The sequence below is a fragment of the Manis javanica genome, chromosome 2 (genome assembly GCF_040802235.1).
Source record: "Manis javanica isolate MJ-LG chromosome 2, MJ_LKY, whole genome shotgun sequence".
NCBI lineage: Eukaryota > Metazoa > Chordata > Mammalia > Pholidota > Manidae > Manis > Manis javanica.
In genome coordinates, this window is record NC_133157.1 from 212,141,629 (window position 1) to 212,157,476 (window position 15,848).

General features: G+C 48.0%; 1 long non-coding RNA gene across 3 annotated transcripts; it reads left to right on the top strand.

Annotated features, from left to right (window-relative positions):
- Positions 1–6,963: 6,963 nt before the first annotated feature.
- LOC108391327 (uncharacterized) lies at positions 6,964–14,754 on the top strand. Of its 3 annotated transcripts, none has more exons than XR_001851733.3 (4): positions 6,964–7,187; positions 9,808–9,879; positions 14,162–14,363; positions 14,474–14,754. It is a non-coding gene; the product is annotated as an uncharacterized lncRNA (long non-coding RNA). The 3 variants fall into 3 exon arrangements; XR_001851735.3 differs by lacking the exon at positions 6,964–7,187 and adding an exon at positions 7,974–8,914; XR_001851734.3 differs by lacking the exon at positions 6,964–7,187 and adding an exon at positions 8,924–9,414.
- Positions 14,755–15,848: the final 1,094 nt, after the last annotated feature.

A 15,848-nucleotide genomic window follows, 5' to 3' on the forward strand; every position in this document is an offset into this window, starting at 1 on the left:
TACTCTCGGGTAAAGAAGAACATTTGACCTCTGTGTAGAAAGACTGCCTTTCACAATCTCCCAGTTCCCCAGATGGGACTTGCTGAGCTGACAGAATGTACAGAGAAGAGCTAACTATTTTTAGGATGAACTAGAAAGAGTAGAACTGTGCTCTCTCCTCAAATATCAGACTTGCAATCTGTAGGAATCCAAGCAGGAATTATTGGAGAATTTAATGTTGGGAGTAATTCATTACACTTTCAGTGCTTTAAATTCCTGCAGAAAAATGACAATAGACCATTGTTGCTGGAGGGCCTACTATGTGCCAGACACTGTGCTAAGGGCTTTATATGTGCTGTACTGTTTGATTCTTAGAGCAATCTCATAAGATTGGTTTAGTTCTTCTTATTTTACATGTAGGAAAACTGAGGCATAGCCATGTTAAATATCTTGACCAAAGTGGCAGAGAGAGGGTCAGTGAGGCTGCAGTTCCATCCTTGGTCTGCCTGGCTTTGGCCCATGCTCTCTGTGAGGATGAAAATAACAATGACACATATCAAAACAAAGGGCTACTGGTGGAAGAATGAAGCTTCCCGAGTGGCGGTGGATTTGTTGCGTGCACGTTTTGCTGGGTGGAGAGACGGATTCACAGAGGATGTCAGGGATTCTGTCCCTGGGGAGCTCACGTAAGGGAGATAGAAGGGCCTTCTTGTTTCTCATCTGCCCTGCTCTCTCATTTTCTTTCTGGGCTCTCCCCTTCCCTCACTGCGTGCCACACTGGGGGCATTGTCAGTCAAGAGGGGCCTGCACTCCTCTGGGCATGGGGTGGGCATCTGCCTCACCTGGAAATTCTGGGAAAGCAAATTGTGACCCAAGAATCGAAAATGGCTACAGCTGCGTGATCTGGATAGCAGCACCCGAGCTTGATGCGTTAGTTTCTGCCATCCATTATTCGGCTTTTCCTTCCTTCTGAGAGCTTCCTTGTGACAGATACTGTAGATTCGTTTACTCAGCACACATTCGAACTCCCTCCAAGCTATGCTTTCTCTGTTCCAGAAAGTGGAGGACTTAAAACTCACTCTCCCAGTTTGCAGTTGGGGTGGCCATGTACCTTAGCGAATAAGTTGTAAGTGTACATCAGCAGGGGATGTCTGTCCCCTTTCTCCTTCTTTCTTCTGGGATGTGGACATGATTCGAGCTATGGCAGATACCTTATGAGCATGAGGAAAAGTATGAGAACTGCACAGGCATTGGCTGGCTTAGTGACGTCAGGCAATAACTTTTCTTTGGACTTCTTGCTGAGAAAGCCTGAGTGTGTTAAACTACTATGTTTGAGGTTCTGTTACTCACAGCGAAGTGCACATCTTAACTAATAGGCAATCTGAGTATTTCCTTTGCACTTTTTTTCATAAGGAGGATGCTTGAGGAAGGCAGAATTTCTTCGTGTAACCCCAAACCTTCTAGTTGATACAAAGAAGGGAGGAAAAGTAAATAGCAAACCCCAGTACCAGCCAGAATGAAATACGCTCTTCTTGAGGAAAGAACTGTTACAGTACAAATTCATGTTGACATAGTCTGTGACATTGACATTTTTCTGAGTTTTCTCACACATTATTTCATTTGACTCTCTTAGTGACAGTGTAAAGTAAGATTTATTATTTACCTGCCTTATCAATGAAAAGAAATCTCAGTATTGTGGAAGTAAAGAAAAGGAAGTAATTAATTCTAGCTGGAGAAACCATGAAGGCCTCTTAAAAGTCATGGTTTTGGACTGGGGTTAGAAGGATGAAAGACTTAATAAATGGAGGAGGCAGTAGGGAGACCATTGCTGGCTAAAGCAGGAACTACGAAGCCTAGAATCATGGGAGGGATGGTAAATTTGGCAAATATGCCTGCTTCTTGGGCTAGGGTCCTGGGGAACTTAAGAAGCATATAGAGGAGGTAAGGTTGGAAAAGTCAGCAGGGGCCAGCCCATTAAAGCCTGGTGTGTTGGCAGCCACACCTGACCGCAGCTTGAAATCAGGCCTTTCCAATTAGTTTCCATGTTTTAATCAGAACATAAAGCCTGGTTCCATTTCACCCTGTTCATTTCTTCCTTGCACATTTATTGAGTGCCTGTGAGGACCCAGGCAGGGACAATTCTGAGTAAACAGACAATAGTCCCTGCCCTCATGGAGCTCAGAGTTTAGCTGGGAAGTATTTACTTGCCATAAATAACAAGAGTAAAGATGGTAATTTAATGGGCGTTAAACATGGAGGCCAAACATCTTACTAGATTATCTCATTTAATCTTACCAATGACTTTGTGGAGAACTTTTATATTCTCATTTTGAAGATGGGAAATTGAGGTTTAGGAAGGCCAAGTGAAAGACCCAAGATTCTGCAGCTTGCAAGTGGCAGAGCTGAGATGTATGTCCTCACCTGTAAACACTGCATGCTTTAGTCCTCCATTACACACACGTGTATGGTCTGGGAGGTCAGGAGAAAAGGAGTCCCTCACAAGCTCCGGAGTATAGAGAGTGCTTCAGCCGAGCGACAGAGCTGAGTCCTCAGGAAGTGTGTGAGTTTGCCAGGTGGCGACGGGGAGGGACTGTCTTCCATGCAGAGGAAGGATGTGAGCACCATGGTAAGAGAGAGAGCGTGGTGGGTCTGGGGAATCTGTTGTTGCTTAGCATGGTTCTGTATGGTGTTACTGGGGTGGGGGTGAGAGACAGGGCTGCCAAGGTGGGCAGGGCCAGGCCAGGCAGGGCATAGGTGCCATCCTAAGGAGGTCGCATTGTATCTTGGGGGAAGAGGAGAGCCACTGAAGGCTTCAGGACGACAGAGAGGTCACTCTGCTAGCTTGTGCGGAAGTTGGCTTGAGGGCGTTAGATGGGTACAGTCACTGTGACCATTGATGCCTGGAGGAGGTGACCTGACAAATGTTCCTTTGCTACAAAGCAGACTGGCCTGCAGGCCACATTGTCTCATTTCTCTAGAGGTAAGAAATGCCTGTTGAAGTTCTTACGTTCAAAAGGATGGAGGTCTTCAAAGAATGTGCTCAATTTCCATCTTTGTAGCATACTATCTGAGGGAACTTTGGGCTGCTCTTTCTATTTCTCTAAATCTCAGTTTTCCTTTTTATGAAATGGAGGCATTAAGAAAAACATTGCAAAGTGTAATAGAGAGTAAATCAGGTGTGATAAGCAGCATACACATGTGTTGTGCCTATTTTATGCTTTACCCATTGCTCTGGCTATCTCTTGCTCTGTAACAAATGACCCTAAAACTGAGTGACATAAGACATTTATTTTGCCTCCGGGTCTGTAATTTGGGCAGGGCTTAGCAGGGAATCGCTCGTCTCTGCTTCACTCAATTTAAGCCGCTGCAATTTGAAGATGGGGAGCTGGAATTATTTGAAGTCTTGTTTCCTCACAGGTCTAGAGCTGCTGCTGACTGTAGGCTGGGATCTTAAGCAAGACTGTCAGCAAAACCCCTTGCATGGTCTCTTCATGTGGCTTGGACTTCCTTAAAACATGGTGGCTGGGTTCCCAGGAGGAACACATTAAGAGAGAGCATCAAGTGGAAGCAGTATTGCTTTTTAAGATGTACCCTCAGAAATCCCATAATTAGGAACAAGTCTCTAAAAGAAGGGAAATTAGACTCTATCTTTTAATGGAAGGAAGTCAAAGAATTTGCAGAATATGTTCTAGAGCCAGCATGTTTTTGTAGCAAATTGTTAATATGTGACAATGGGTTAGGTTGGGGTAGATATGAGCAGTAGGGAGGTGAAGTGAAGTCTCATTCCTATTTTGCATCGACTTTAGTGAGGTAAACACACTTACCTGTCTGACCTAGCAGCTGGGACACTGCCTACGAAGATGTTTTATTACCATAAACAGCTAAGCTATTATCTCATGTTTCAGAGGTTCCTGGAAGGGCAGTAGCAGGAATCTTTTGGTTGAAAGCAGTCAAACCTAGTTCAAACTGACCTATCTAATGAAGAAAATTTATTGGCTTATATGAATAAAAAGTCTGAGAATATACACTTCAGGCAAAGCTTGATCTAGCAGCTCAAAGATGTCTCTGAAGACCTGGTTATCCTCTGTGCTCTCACTCTGCCTTCTATGACACCAGTTGCACTTAAAGCTGGCTCTCTTTTTTTCTCCAGGATGGCTTCCATGGTTATGTGCTTCTTTGCTTGTATCCCCCCTGAGAAATGATTTTCTCCTTTGTTTTCAGCAAGCATCCTGAAATTCATTCTCATCAGGCCAGTGCCTACCCTGGGACCGATCACTAACTTGTAGGCAGGAGGACCACAGTGGTCGGCTTAGCCAAGGTTCCACTTCTGGTGCTTTCCCAGAACCATCTTGATGGGAACCAGCAGGGAAGTGTGCAAGGAATGAGTTCTGGGAACGCACCACAATTGCCATGCCGTGCCTCCCTCATCATCTTTTGTATTCTTCTGTCTTCAGCGCCTGTTTTGATAATCAGGAATCTCAAGATGGGCTTTGAGTTGAGAGTGTGAAAGTGCGGTCTTCATTCTGTTAGGGAAGGACTCAGAAGAACTGCTCCTCGGAGGCGCTGCCTCCTCCATCTGAGACTCTGCTTGGCTGCAGGAGACCGAGGCTGGACTTACACCTCATGGAAGCAGATTGTCAGCTAGAAGGGACTTAAGGGTGGCATTGCTATGGTGTGGAAACTGAGGCCAAGAGGAGAAACTTGGTCCAGGACGCAGAGTAACAGAGTTCTAATTTCCTCTGATTCACTCGTACTAACCTCCCTGACTGGAAATCTCCTCTCTCAGACTCAGTTTCTCTCTTGTAAAATGAAGCACCTTCTGTGGCTCTGGGTTCTGTGGTACAACAAGTATGAGTTAACTGGAGAGCTTTTTCCAAAATACACTGCTTGGCTCACCCAGAAATTGTGATGTACATGGAGAAAATCATGGTGGCTACAAGCATTTTGACAGCTCCTCAGGAAATGCTACAGCTTGGCCTCCCACCACTCTGCAACCATCAAGATCGGTGCCTTTTACTCTGGCACCGAGTCCTGTCCACTCAGCCTCAATCTGCAGCCCCAGAACTGAGAGAAGGGAAAGGCAATGGATGCCCAGGGAACCTTCCTCCCATGACCCAAGCACAGAAGGAAGACAAGAGACCTGGGCATGCTGGCAAAGACCCAGAGCGCAAGGCCAAACATTTGCAAGGGTACAGTTGGCCAAGCCTTACTGTCCTGGTGCCACAGGCAATGCTGTCATGCACTGAGGCCTCATGCCTGCCAGAGCCCTTTGGCTGACCAGTGTGTCCCTGCCCTCCTCACCCCCATTACAGGGCTCAGGTTCCTGGATGTTTCTGGAAGAAAAGGGCTTTAGAAGGAGGACTGGAGTTGGGGTGAACACCTCCGGGTTCCAGTCCATGTGCTGCTTTGTGTGACCCCTCAGCAACTGTGGCCCCTAGTTTCTTCCTCTGCAAAGGGGGGCTAATGGGCCCTGCCCAGCCTCCTTCCCCAAGGCACGAGAATTTCAAAGGCAGTGAAGCAATGCAGTGAAAGGACTGGGTCCACACTGCATGTTAGTCGATTATTATTATTGTTAAAACTAATAGATGGCTTCAAAGTTGGAAGCTGGAGGCTGCTGCTGATAGTAGCACTGCCAGCAAACTGCCACCTTTCAGATTGAGATGCAGATACGAAAGGCAGAGAGGAAAACGGCTTCTTCCTGAGACCTCTTTGTCTCCTTTTTCCCTTAGAGCCTGCAGGGAATCTGGGTGGCTTCCAGCTTACACAGCGCTACCTGATGGAAGAATGTGTACTGCCTGTGCACCTGTCTTCACCTCCAGAGAGGGACAGGAGCTGCACTGAAGGGCGGCTGTTGGCCCGGTGCCCCCTTTAACAGCATTCCTCCTCGGCTGCTGAATCTCCTGACTGTCGGGTTCCTAGTCTCCTGAGCACCCCGCCTTTTAGGTTCTTCCATGTCATCCAGCCACTCCTGGTTCTGACCCATAACATCACTTACTTGATATTCGAGATGAAGTCAACCCACTTTTTCATTCTTAAATCAATGTCTCTAACTGAAACACCACTGCCATTAAAAAACCCAAGTTGACAAGGCAAGTTGTTGTACATATAAGCACATAATTATTAAAACACCAAAGTGTGCGCATCCTCACAAAAGTGATCTCGGTCCCCTCCCGTGGTTCCCACATGTGCCTTGGACAACCCTGAGATGGCAACGCCGTCAACACTTCGGGGGCACGTGCAGGCATCAAGTCTGTGCACAGCGTGTTTACATGCAGGAGGCAGTTGACTCTGATTCAGTCCGAGCCTTGGGTGCATTTTGCCGCTGAAGCAGCCAGTGTTCAGGAAGAGATTAAGTGACTCTCCCAAGGTTCCTAGCCGGGAAGCAGTGGGATTCCAGACACACCATGCTCGGCATTTAGCGTGCTGGGCAACACGGTGGTGGCCAAGAGGGAGTGTTTGAAGAAGGCAACTTCGAGGAAGTGGGGTGCTGCAGGTGAAAAAGCACAGGGTTAGAACGTAGACATAGGGGTTCTAGAATGTTTATTTGGATCAGAGAACAGTGTTCATTAGCCCTCTTCCCTCCTCCTGAGGGTGGCTTGAGGGGCTGAGGGGTGTTCAGTTTTTCTACTTTCTCTTTTTTAAAAAGAGCAGGTCTGCCCCAACCTTTTAATATTACGATTTTGAGTAAGATTTCATTTCGGGAAAGGAGAGAAATTCCTTTGCTAAAAACAGGTTTGAAGAACTCTGCTAAAAGCAGGTTTGAAGGACCCTGTTGCAGGCGGCCTTCTAGGTCTGCCCCCGATGCCTTGCCAATGGTTTTTTGACTGGAGTGTAGGTACTACCCCTTCCCAGCTGTGTGGGTTTGCATGTCAGTCATCATTCTGAGTCTTAGTGTCTTCATCTTTAAAATGGGCATAAGGAGAGAAGCACGTGTTAATGCTCAGGGTTAGTAAGTGGGAGGAAGCTTGTGGATGCACCCTCAGCAGAGCAGAGGACTCTGTAGGAGTGTGTCTGTGGTGAAATCATGCTGTCGTCAACATTTCCTGAGTGGCAGCTCTGGGCTGCACTATGAATAGGTGGTGGGGTTATAAAGAGCCACCTGGCACAGAGCATAGAAGGAAATAGATAAACAAACATGGGCGCACCCTCTCCTGGGAGATAGAAAGATAAACAAGCAGTTTCAAAGCAAAAGTGATGTGTGCCTTGAGGTAAGCATGGCAGAGGGTCATCCAACCCAGCCTGGGGATGGGGGTGGCAGGAAGAGGGTGGAGGTGGCGGGAAAGTGACTCCAGCATGAGTCTTGAAGCAGAAGCAAACAACAACAGCGATACTGGATGTATACCTATATGTATATTCACTCACACAGGAGTTTAGTCACAGAGAATTAAGGCTTCTGAGCCTTAATTCCACTTCCTCTTTTGTGCAAGGCTCTCAGAGACAAAAACAAATGCAGAGAATACTATTGGGCCAACGTTATGAGCTCTGTGGAGCTTCACTTCAACTCTTTTTTGCAAACCAATGTTATTCAACTGACAAATCTGCCAGGCTCTGTCCCCCTGAGAAAACTCAGCATACTTTCAGAACCGTCATCCGTGAGAGCCCAGAGGCCCTCAGAGTGTCTCCTGCCTAACAAAATGTTTGCACAAATGAGAAAGCTGGAACCCAGATAGGGGAGGTGACTTCACCACGGCCAGGAAGCGCAGGAGTCGGGTTTGGATCTGGGAGCTCCTTGGGTAGCTGGGATCTGAGGCCTTCAGAATGGGACGTGTAGTATATGCAGGGGACACGTCTGGTGTGCAGTCCCAGGCCCAGAGGTTGAGTGTATCACTGATTTCATCCCACAAAGGTTGCGTGTGTATGTCAACTAGAGCAGTGTGCTGAGGGTACAGAAATGAATAAACCACTCCCCTTGCCTGAAGGAGCTCACGGGGCAAGGATATGTAAAATGTCAATTAAAATCCATCATGCTAATTGTCAGAGAGTAATGTGCCAAGTGCTTTGGGAACAGTATTTGCATACGATGCATTGGAAGGCACAGGCTTTGAAGTCAGGCACATCTGGGTTTCAGTTGTGGCTCTGCCACTCACTGGGTGATCTTGGGCAAGTTATGGAACCCCTCTGCACCTCAGTTTCTCTATCTAGAAAATGGGAAGAATACAAACCTACCTGTCAGCATTGGTGAGTGAGGAGCATACCATTGAGATACCAGTGGAAAAGCAGTTCGATAAGCAAAGGCTAGCAGCAGCGTCAACTGCAAGAACTTAGTCAAGACATTCAACTTCTCCAAGCCTCCAGGAGCTCTGAACGTTCTCATCTGTATGTGGGGTGATGGAAGTGAAATGCACTTTGTAAAACTGACATGTTAGCAATTGGTAGTTATCACTCTTAGGATTCTTAGCCAGTCCTAATTAGGACAGAGAAGACAGAGCAGCAGGCTGGTTTGCCAAAGTCCAGTGAGTAACAATGGGCCGGAAGCCAGGACGGCCTCTCCAGTTTTGTGCCCTTCTCACCCACTGCCCTCCAGACGTTGTCCTCCCATCATCTGGAACCTGGGTGTATTCCGGACCAGAATCTGTGGATCCTGGGTTCAGCTTCTTTGCCTATTAGCAAAGTCCTTCTGCTGGAGGGGGGCACTTGCCATCAGGCCTGAGAAAGAAGTCAGGCGTGCTTGGAATGCAATTGCAAAAGAGGTTACAAGAGCCTGGCGAGAATGCTGAAATCAAGTGATGTCGAGAGGTTTTGTTATTTTTGAAAAAGTGACTCATTCTGAGAAACCCTAACGGCCTCACGGAACATTCACCTAGTTGCTTGTATGTACAACCCAGAGCCCACTGCAGAGAAAAACAAACCCTGCTGTCACAGCTGAAGGAGGGGGTGATGGCTGGCGTGGAATTAGGGATGACAGGTCGACAGTTCCATGAGGAAGAGTGGGAAGGTAAATCCTGCCCTCTGAATACCCTGTTTTAATTTCCAAGTCCTTTTTCCTAAACTTTCCCATTCAAACTATTACAAAAACACCCAGGGGAGGTAACATGTACCCTTTGGAATGACCTGAGCTGGCCAGGGGAGGTAAGGTTATTCCCATTTGACATGCAAATGAAGTAAATACCCAGAGAGCTTAAGCTATTTCCCAAGATGAGAGAGAGAGAAGAGGGGAAGGGAAGTAGGGAGGAGGGCTGGAGGGAAGGCTAGGGAGAGAGAAGGAAGAAAAGACAAAAAGGAAGAAACGAGAAGCCCATAAATGAGAACCGCAATAAGAGTCTTGAGGAACAGTGAGAAGGGCTGGTTTGAGCGAAGGCTTCGGTGGGCCTCCTCACTGTGGGATGCTCAGGAGTTAGGAGGCGGGCTCTAGGCTTGCCTCCGACCCTGGGCCAAATGTGTGACTTCAGGGAAATAGGTCACTTCACCGAGTCTCCTCACTTGCCATCTGCAAAGGTATGGGACGTGGAGGAATAGAATAGATTCAGAGCTTTTAAAATTTAGTAGGCATGAAAACATTCTGGAAAATTTGTTACAATACAGATTGCTGGGCCCTACCCCAGAAATTCTGATTCTGAAGTTCTGACAGGGGCCAGGGAATCTGCATTTCTGACAAGCTCCCAGGTGGAGCTGCTGCAGCCGGTCATGGACCCCACCTTGGGTACCCAGGAGCTGACGATGTGCCTACTGTTTCTGCCACTCAGTGATTCCAAAAACTCAACAGCTCCCAGTCATCAAGAGCTGTGCCAGGGGCTGGAATGGGAAATGAACAAGGCATGGTTTCTGCCGTTTTGGTCTAGCAGTCTAGGTGAGGAAATGGAAAAGACAAGGAACCCCATTCTCACACAGGGTACACAGGGACGCGCAGAGGTGGGAGTGGCCGGTTGCCTGTGCGAAGTCAGGTAGCGCTTCCAGGTAGAGGTGAGTCTTTGGGCCCAAGTTGTCACTATCCAGGAGGCAAGTTTTGGGCAGAGGGCGGTGCAGGCCATTTTGAATAGCTCAGAGAAGGCGTTGGCTAAGGGCTCACTGTGTGCCGTATGGTGCTGGTGCTGCTCAGAGAGACCTGCCAGCATAGCTACAGCTGTTCCCCAGCTCCCCGGAGGGCCCTGCAGAGACCAGGGGAGGGAGCTCCTGATGGGCCGGCGTCCCTGGGGACCACAGCCAAGTGTGTGTGTGTATTATAGATGTAATATACTTATTGTAATCTAGATCTAATATATAATATATATATAATTACATGTACACACACTATATACATATGCACACACACAGTTGGTTCTCATATTCCAAGATTCCATATTTGGTGAATTTGCCTACTTGCTAATCTTTGCTTGAAACCCCCCAATTGATGCCTGCGGCCCTTTCCTGCACAGACATGTGCAGAGCCGTGCAAAAATCTGACTCATCCTTCCAACCCTTACCTGCCCAGCTGAATGATGCTCTGCCTTCTCATTTCAGCTGCTGTACTGTAACCCAGGGTCCCTTTTGTGGTCTATTTAGTGTCATGTTTTGAGCTTTTTTGGGTGATTCTGCTGTTTACAATGGCCCGTGAGCATGGCAGCTTAGTGCTGTCCAGTGTTTCTGAATACAGAAGGCCGTGAGGTGCCTCGGGGAGAAAGAAGTAAGCTTCTTTCAGGCATGAGCTGTGCAGCTGGTTGGCTGTGAGTTCAATGTTAGTGAATCAAAAATATACATTAAGTAAGTTGCCTATAAAAGGAAACACACATAAAACCAGGTTATGTTTGGATCAGTTGATTAAAGTGTTGTGACCAGAGGTTCACGGCAACTTTACAGGATGTAACTACCACGAATAATGAGAACTGACATGTCTGTGTGTGTGTGTGTGTGTGTGTGTGTGTGTGTGTGTGTGATTAACCCACTGTCAACTATTTCTGTTGCTCAGTATTACCCTGATAATTCAGAGTTGCAGCAAGAGTTTATAAAACCTAAACACCTAGACAAACTTTGGATGCTTTCTTACTAATCCTGTCTGGTAGCTATCCTATTCCAAGTTAACCATCCTGTCTTCTGCCTCCGTTTGAGCAAAAGGCTTTTCTCTACTCACCCTGAATTCTCCTTAATTTCCATATTCGCTTGAATTGCAACATTTTACCAACTTGGTTTTGATACAAATTTATATCTAGCATATGGTGTCACAGGTGATGTCAGTATGGATATAAGACACTTTTAAACTGCAGATTATTTTGGTTTGGCCACCATGACTCTGACACCAATTCTGATGTGTGTGTTTTTTTTTCAATATCACCAAGCAATTCTCTGAGACACCAGCTGGGTGCCCTGCAATCTAATTGAATTCTGACACCCTCTACGTTTCTCTGAGGTGCCACCAGATCCCACTGGTGAAGGGCTCAGTCCCACACGTCCGCCATCCGCCTCAGTTGCCAATGGCATGTCCAGGCTGTTACTTGTGCTTCTGAGTGACTGGCTATAAGTCAGAGGTTCCCATGACCTCCTCCTTGGGTTTGATTAATTTGCTAGAGCAGCTCCCAGAGTCCCAGAGCTCAGGAAACCAGATTACGCACTAGATTACCAGTGTATTGCAAAGGATATTTAAGGATACGAATCCACAGCCAGATGAAGAGATGCATAACGTGAGGTTGCAGATCCTGTGGACTTTGGGGGCCAGCACCTGTGGTATGGGGGTGCGTTTTCGTTCACCAACCCATAAGCTCTCAACACCCTGTCCTCTTGCGTTTTTATGGAGGCTGCATTACGCAGGCATGGTTGCTGAAGTCTTTAGTCATTGGTGGTAGAACTCAGTCTCCAGCTCCTGTCCCCTCCCGGAGGTTGCAGGTTGGACAATGGGGCTGAAAGTTCTACCCCAGGATCGCATCCCCTGGCAAGCAGCCCCCACCCTTAGGTGACCTGGGAGCTTTCCAAAAGTTGCCTCATTTAACATAACAAAAGACGCCTTGATCACTCTCTTAAGAAATGTTTAAGGCGTTCAGGAGTTTACATCAGGACCCAGGATGAAGGCCAAATGCGGATATTTCTTCCTATAAATCATAATCTCATTTGTACTACTTCATTCTTGTACTTGGTAGACTGACTGAATTTTTGCTAGTGGAGGGGAGGTGGTGTATAGGCTTGAGATTTCCTTCGGGACCAGTGTGGGGGCAGGGAAACTGAGGTGAGTGACAGCCCAAGCAGAGGCAAATGGGCTGTGGCCAAGTTGGGCTTTGGGCCCTCACAGGCTAAGGCAGGAGGCCCTGCTCAGCAGACCTTGCCACCCTCCTCCTTACGTCTGAGTCCAGCCCTCACCTGTCCCCTAGGTCATGCCAGACTGATTTCTGGGAAGTGTGCTGGGAACACAGAAAGGCCTGGTTGGGTTCGACTTGGCTGTGATTTTCCTGGGACCCAGGGCTGAAGGGCTCTGCTGTCTTTCTGGATGACAGTCCCTGCCTCCCATGGGAGGGCCTCACCGATGGAGTCTCCCGGTGCTCCTAGGCCTCTGACTCCTCCCCGGGGTCCTCAGGGCCCTTGCTGGCCAGCGGGGCAGAGGGAGCCTGAGGCTGAAGCCAGGCGGCTGGCTGCCCTCCCACATAAACACGGTTGGTCGCTGTAGATTGTTTACCCGCCGTAAGGGGCTGGACAGGTTTGTCGACTGGGTACATTCATGAGAACCCTGTGGGTCCCATGTTGACCCAGGTTCCTGGGGTGGGAGAGTGCTGCAGGGGGCTGCTTCCTTCTGCTTAGGATCCCTTGGTGAGAAAGCTGCTGCAGCCCAGCTCCTCCGGCCACAAGCTCAACTCCTGTGCTCAGCCCTCAAGGCCTCTTCCCAGATTCAGCTCTCATGTGCCCTGGGCTTCAGGCACCACAACTTTTTGCTGTTCTTTGCAAACCTCCAGGCCTCTGTATCATGTGCTCTTTCTCCTGCCTGGAATCCCTTCTCTTTAAGTCACAGCTCAGATGTCACCTCCTCTGCCTGGCCACCCCGCTCCCCTACTGGAGGGTGAGCGAGCTCCTTCCTTGCGCTCCTGTGGTTTAGGGCTATACAGCCAGCCTGGTGGTCTGTGGTCTGACCTCAGACACCAGCTGCACCCCCTGTGAAGGTATCTTGTGCTCCCCCAAGTTGAACCTGGAGACAACGGTGGTGTCTCCCTAAAGCTCTGTGTAGAAGATGGTCTATACAGCCAGCATTACGTGGTGCTTGGCACAGCACTTGAACCATGCCACAGATGCTATGTCTTCTTTATTACTATTAGTAGTATAGCACTTATATCCCACTGCTGTAATCACTTCATTCATAAGCCTCACTTTTCCTAGACTCTGACCTATTGGAGTGCGGGGCCCAGGTCTGACTCATCTCTAAACCATCTGCTTCTAGCCCAGTGCCTGCCACGTAATAGGTGTCCAGTAGAAAGTATATATGCGGTAGTTGCAAGTGTGTATGGGATCCAACATTTACTGAATGCTGATTATCTGCCAGACCATGTTCCAAGTCCCTTACAGGACTTAACTCTTTTAATACAATGGTCCTATGTGATACCTATTGTTAGTATATTCATTTAACACATGGGGAAACCAGAGGGAAAAATAAGGTTACCTCTCTGCTGAGCCCTAGAGTTGAGAATCAAACTGGTGAGGTTCAAACCTCACTTGTTGCACTGCTTCTCACAGTATAACAGTAGCAGGATAGCGCAGTGTTGAGGGGTAATGACCCCTCCTTGGACAGTCACAGAGTAGGTGTTTAGTGGACACAGAGTAGGTGTTTAGTGAACACTGAATAAGTGTACGTGTTTGGGGCCTTGGTGCTTGTACGGTGCAGGCGGATGACTGCTGTACTGAGTATGCCTCTGGAGCTCAGTGAACAGATCCACAACATCCGTAGGGGACAGTGGAGGGGAGCCGATGAGGTGGGCAGGGCCTTTGCACCTGCTGGTGCTGTTGCCTGGGACGGCCTTCCTTCTCCTCATCCTTCCTGCCTCAGATGACACGTGCTTTCCTCAGTGACCCCTCCTTGGACAGTCCTCTGGCTCATCGCTGTCCCTGCACCCTGCGCCCTGCTCATTGGTTCTTGAGCACTCCCCAGAATCCTTAGTGAAAGGAAGCAGGAGAGGGAACTAACGATTCTTGAATACCCACAGTATGCCCGGGGGCTGTGCTCTCCTGCTGACAAACACTATTGAACTAATTTTCCCAAACTTCCAGAGGTGTTGGTATTATTATCCTCATTTTGCAGACTACAAAAGAGGCCCCAAGAAGGCAAATGCCTTTGCCCAAGGTCACCAGCTGGAAAGTGGTGGCACCGGACTGGACTTGGAATTCAGGGCCCGCTGCCCCGCCACCCAACACCCTTGGCTCTTTCTGGCATCGGGAGAGGCCAAGTAGGCAAGAAAGGAAATGGAATAACTCGTTTACTGCCCCAGGCATTTTCAGAACAAGTAAGTGATTTCCCTAATTCCCAGTGTGCTGTTAATAGAGAAACTTGGCAGCTGGAAACCTGGCTGCAGAAAAACAGGTTTTCTCCCTAACTCAGCAGCACCACTTGCAGGATATCAGGGAGCACTGCAAAATGATCCGGAGCCGAGCGCTCCTCTCTGATGGAGAAGGGCTCCCGAACGAGGGACCTGGGACACCGTCTGATGACCTTTCATCTGAAAAGGTTGCTCATCGAGTCGGAGGAGGGAGCCTGTGGGAAGCCTCAGCATTAGCGATGGCAGGATGAGGCTCCACCGGTTCTGATTCCCGGCTGAGTAGTCCTTCCCTTCCCCTTCCCTTTTCTTCCTTTTCTCCCTCCCCAGTTCTTCCATTCAATAAATATTGATTGAGCACCTCCTATATCTTGGGCATATTCCTTCTTGGTAGTTACAAGTATCAATAGCGAAAATTTGCCTTTTGGGATTATTGTGTCTGTTAATTGCCATTAACGACATACTTCATCATTACAGCCAAGGTATATTAACCATTACTATGTATCAGGCTCTATACTAAGGCATTACCTCAACTGATGGTCCCAGATGAGGAAATTAAGGTTTAGAGAGGTTTGGGAATGTGCCCAGCATGGTTCAGTCAGCGGTGAAGCTGGGGTTCAAACCCAGATCCTTCTGACCCCAGAGCCAGAGATCTTAACTATTATGTTATACTTACTCTTTAAAGGTCCTCAGGTAAGTTCAGGAAATATCTATACTCTAATTAGGAGTGTGTTCTTATTTCAAATAATTACTTATTTCCTGTCTATGAGTGGTGCTTTCTTCTCAAATTCATGGCTGGATGTTAAGGACACAGAAGTGACTCTAATTTCGACAGGCGCTCATGGCCTTGCAGGTGTTAGCCTTAATACAAGGCAATTGGCAAGATGTGTTCTAATAAAACAGCCTGCACAACTCCAGGGGGTGGCACTCACAGTGCAGCCGATGAGAATAGCATCTCCCGAGTTGTGCAGTGCACTGCCTGTGTGGCCATATATGGCGGCCTCCACCCAGTGGGGCAGGGGCAAGAGGTAAGGGATAGGGAACCCTGCTTCTGCCTCTGCAGGGTAGGGAAGCTTCACAGCAAAGGGCGCTGGAGTGTAAATGCTGCCAAAGCCATACAGACTGATTTCCTGTCCTTGTCAACTGGGAGGCAGTGTCAAGGTTTGAGGAAATAGGTCTCTGTGTTTCAAACTGCAAAGCATAAAAAACATTTCAGTTTCCATTTTGCATTAGCTTTCAAGTTATGTTTTGTTTTAAGTTCCCAAGAATTTTGATCTCATTCTAATTTTTGTGTGGATGAGTAGTTCTCTCTTTTGGGGTGTTTGATTCCTCAAACTGGAGCCCACCAACTGCAGGTGGCAGGTCTAAAACCAGAGTGATGTGGGCAACCTTGCAGACGTTTGCAGAATTCTCTGCCAAAACCAGAGGGGAATGAATCCACTGCTGCCCCAGAGA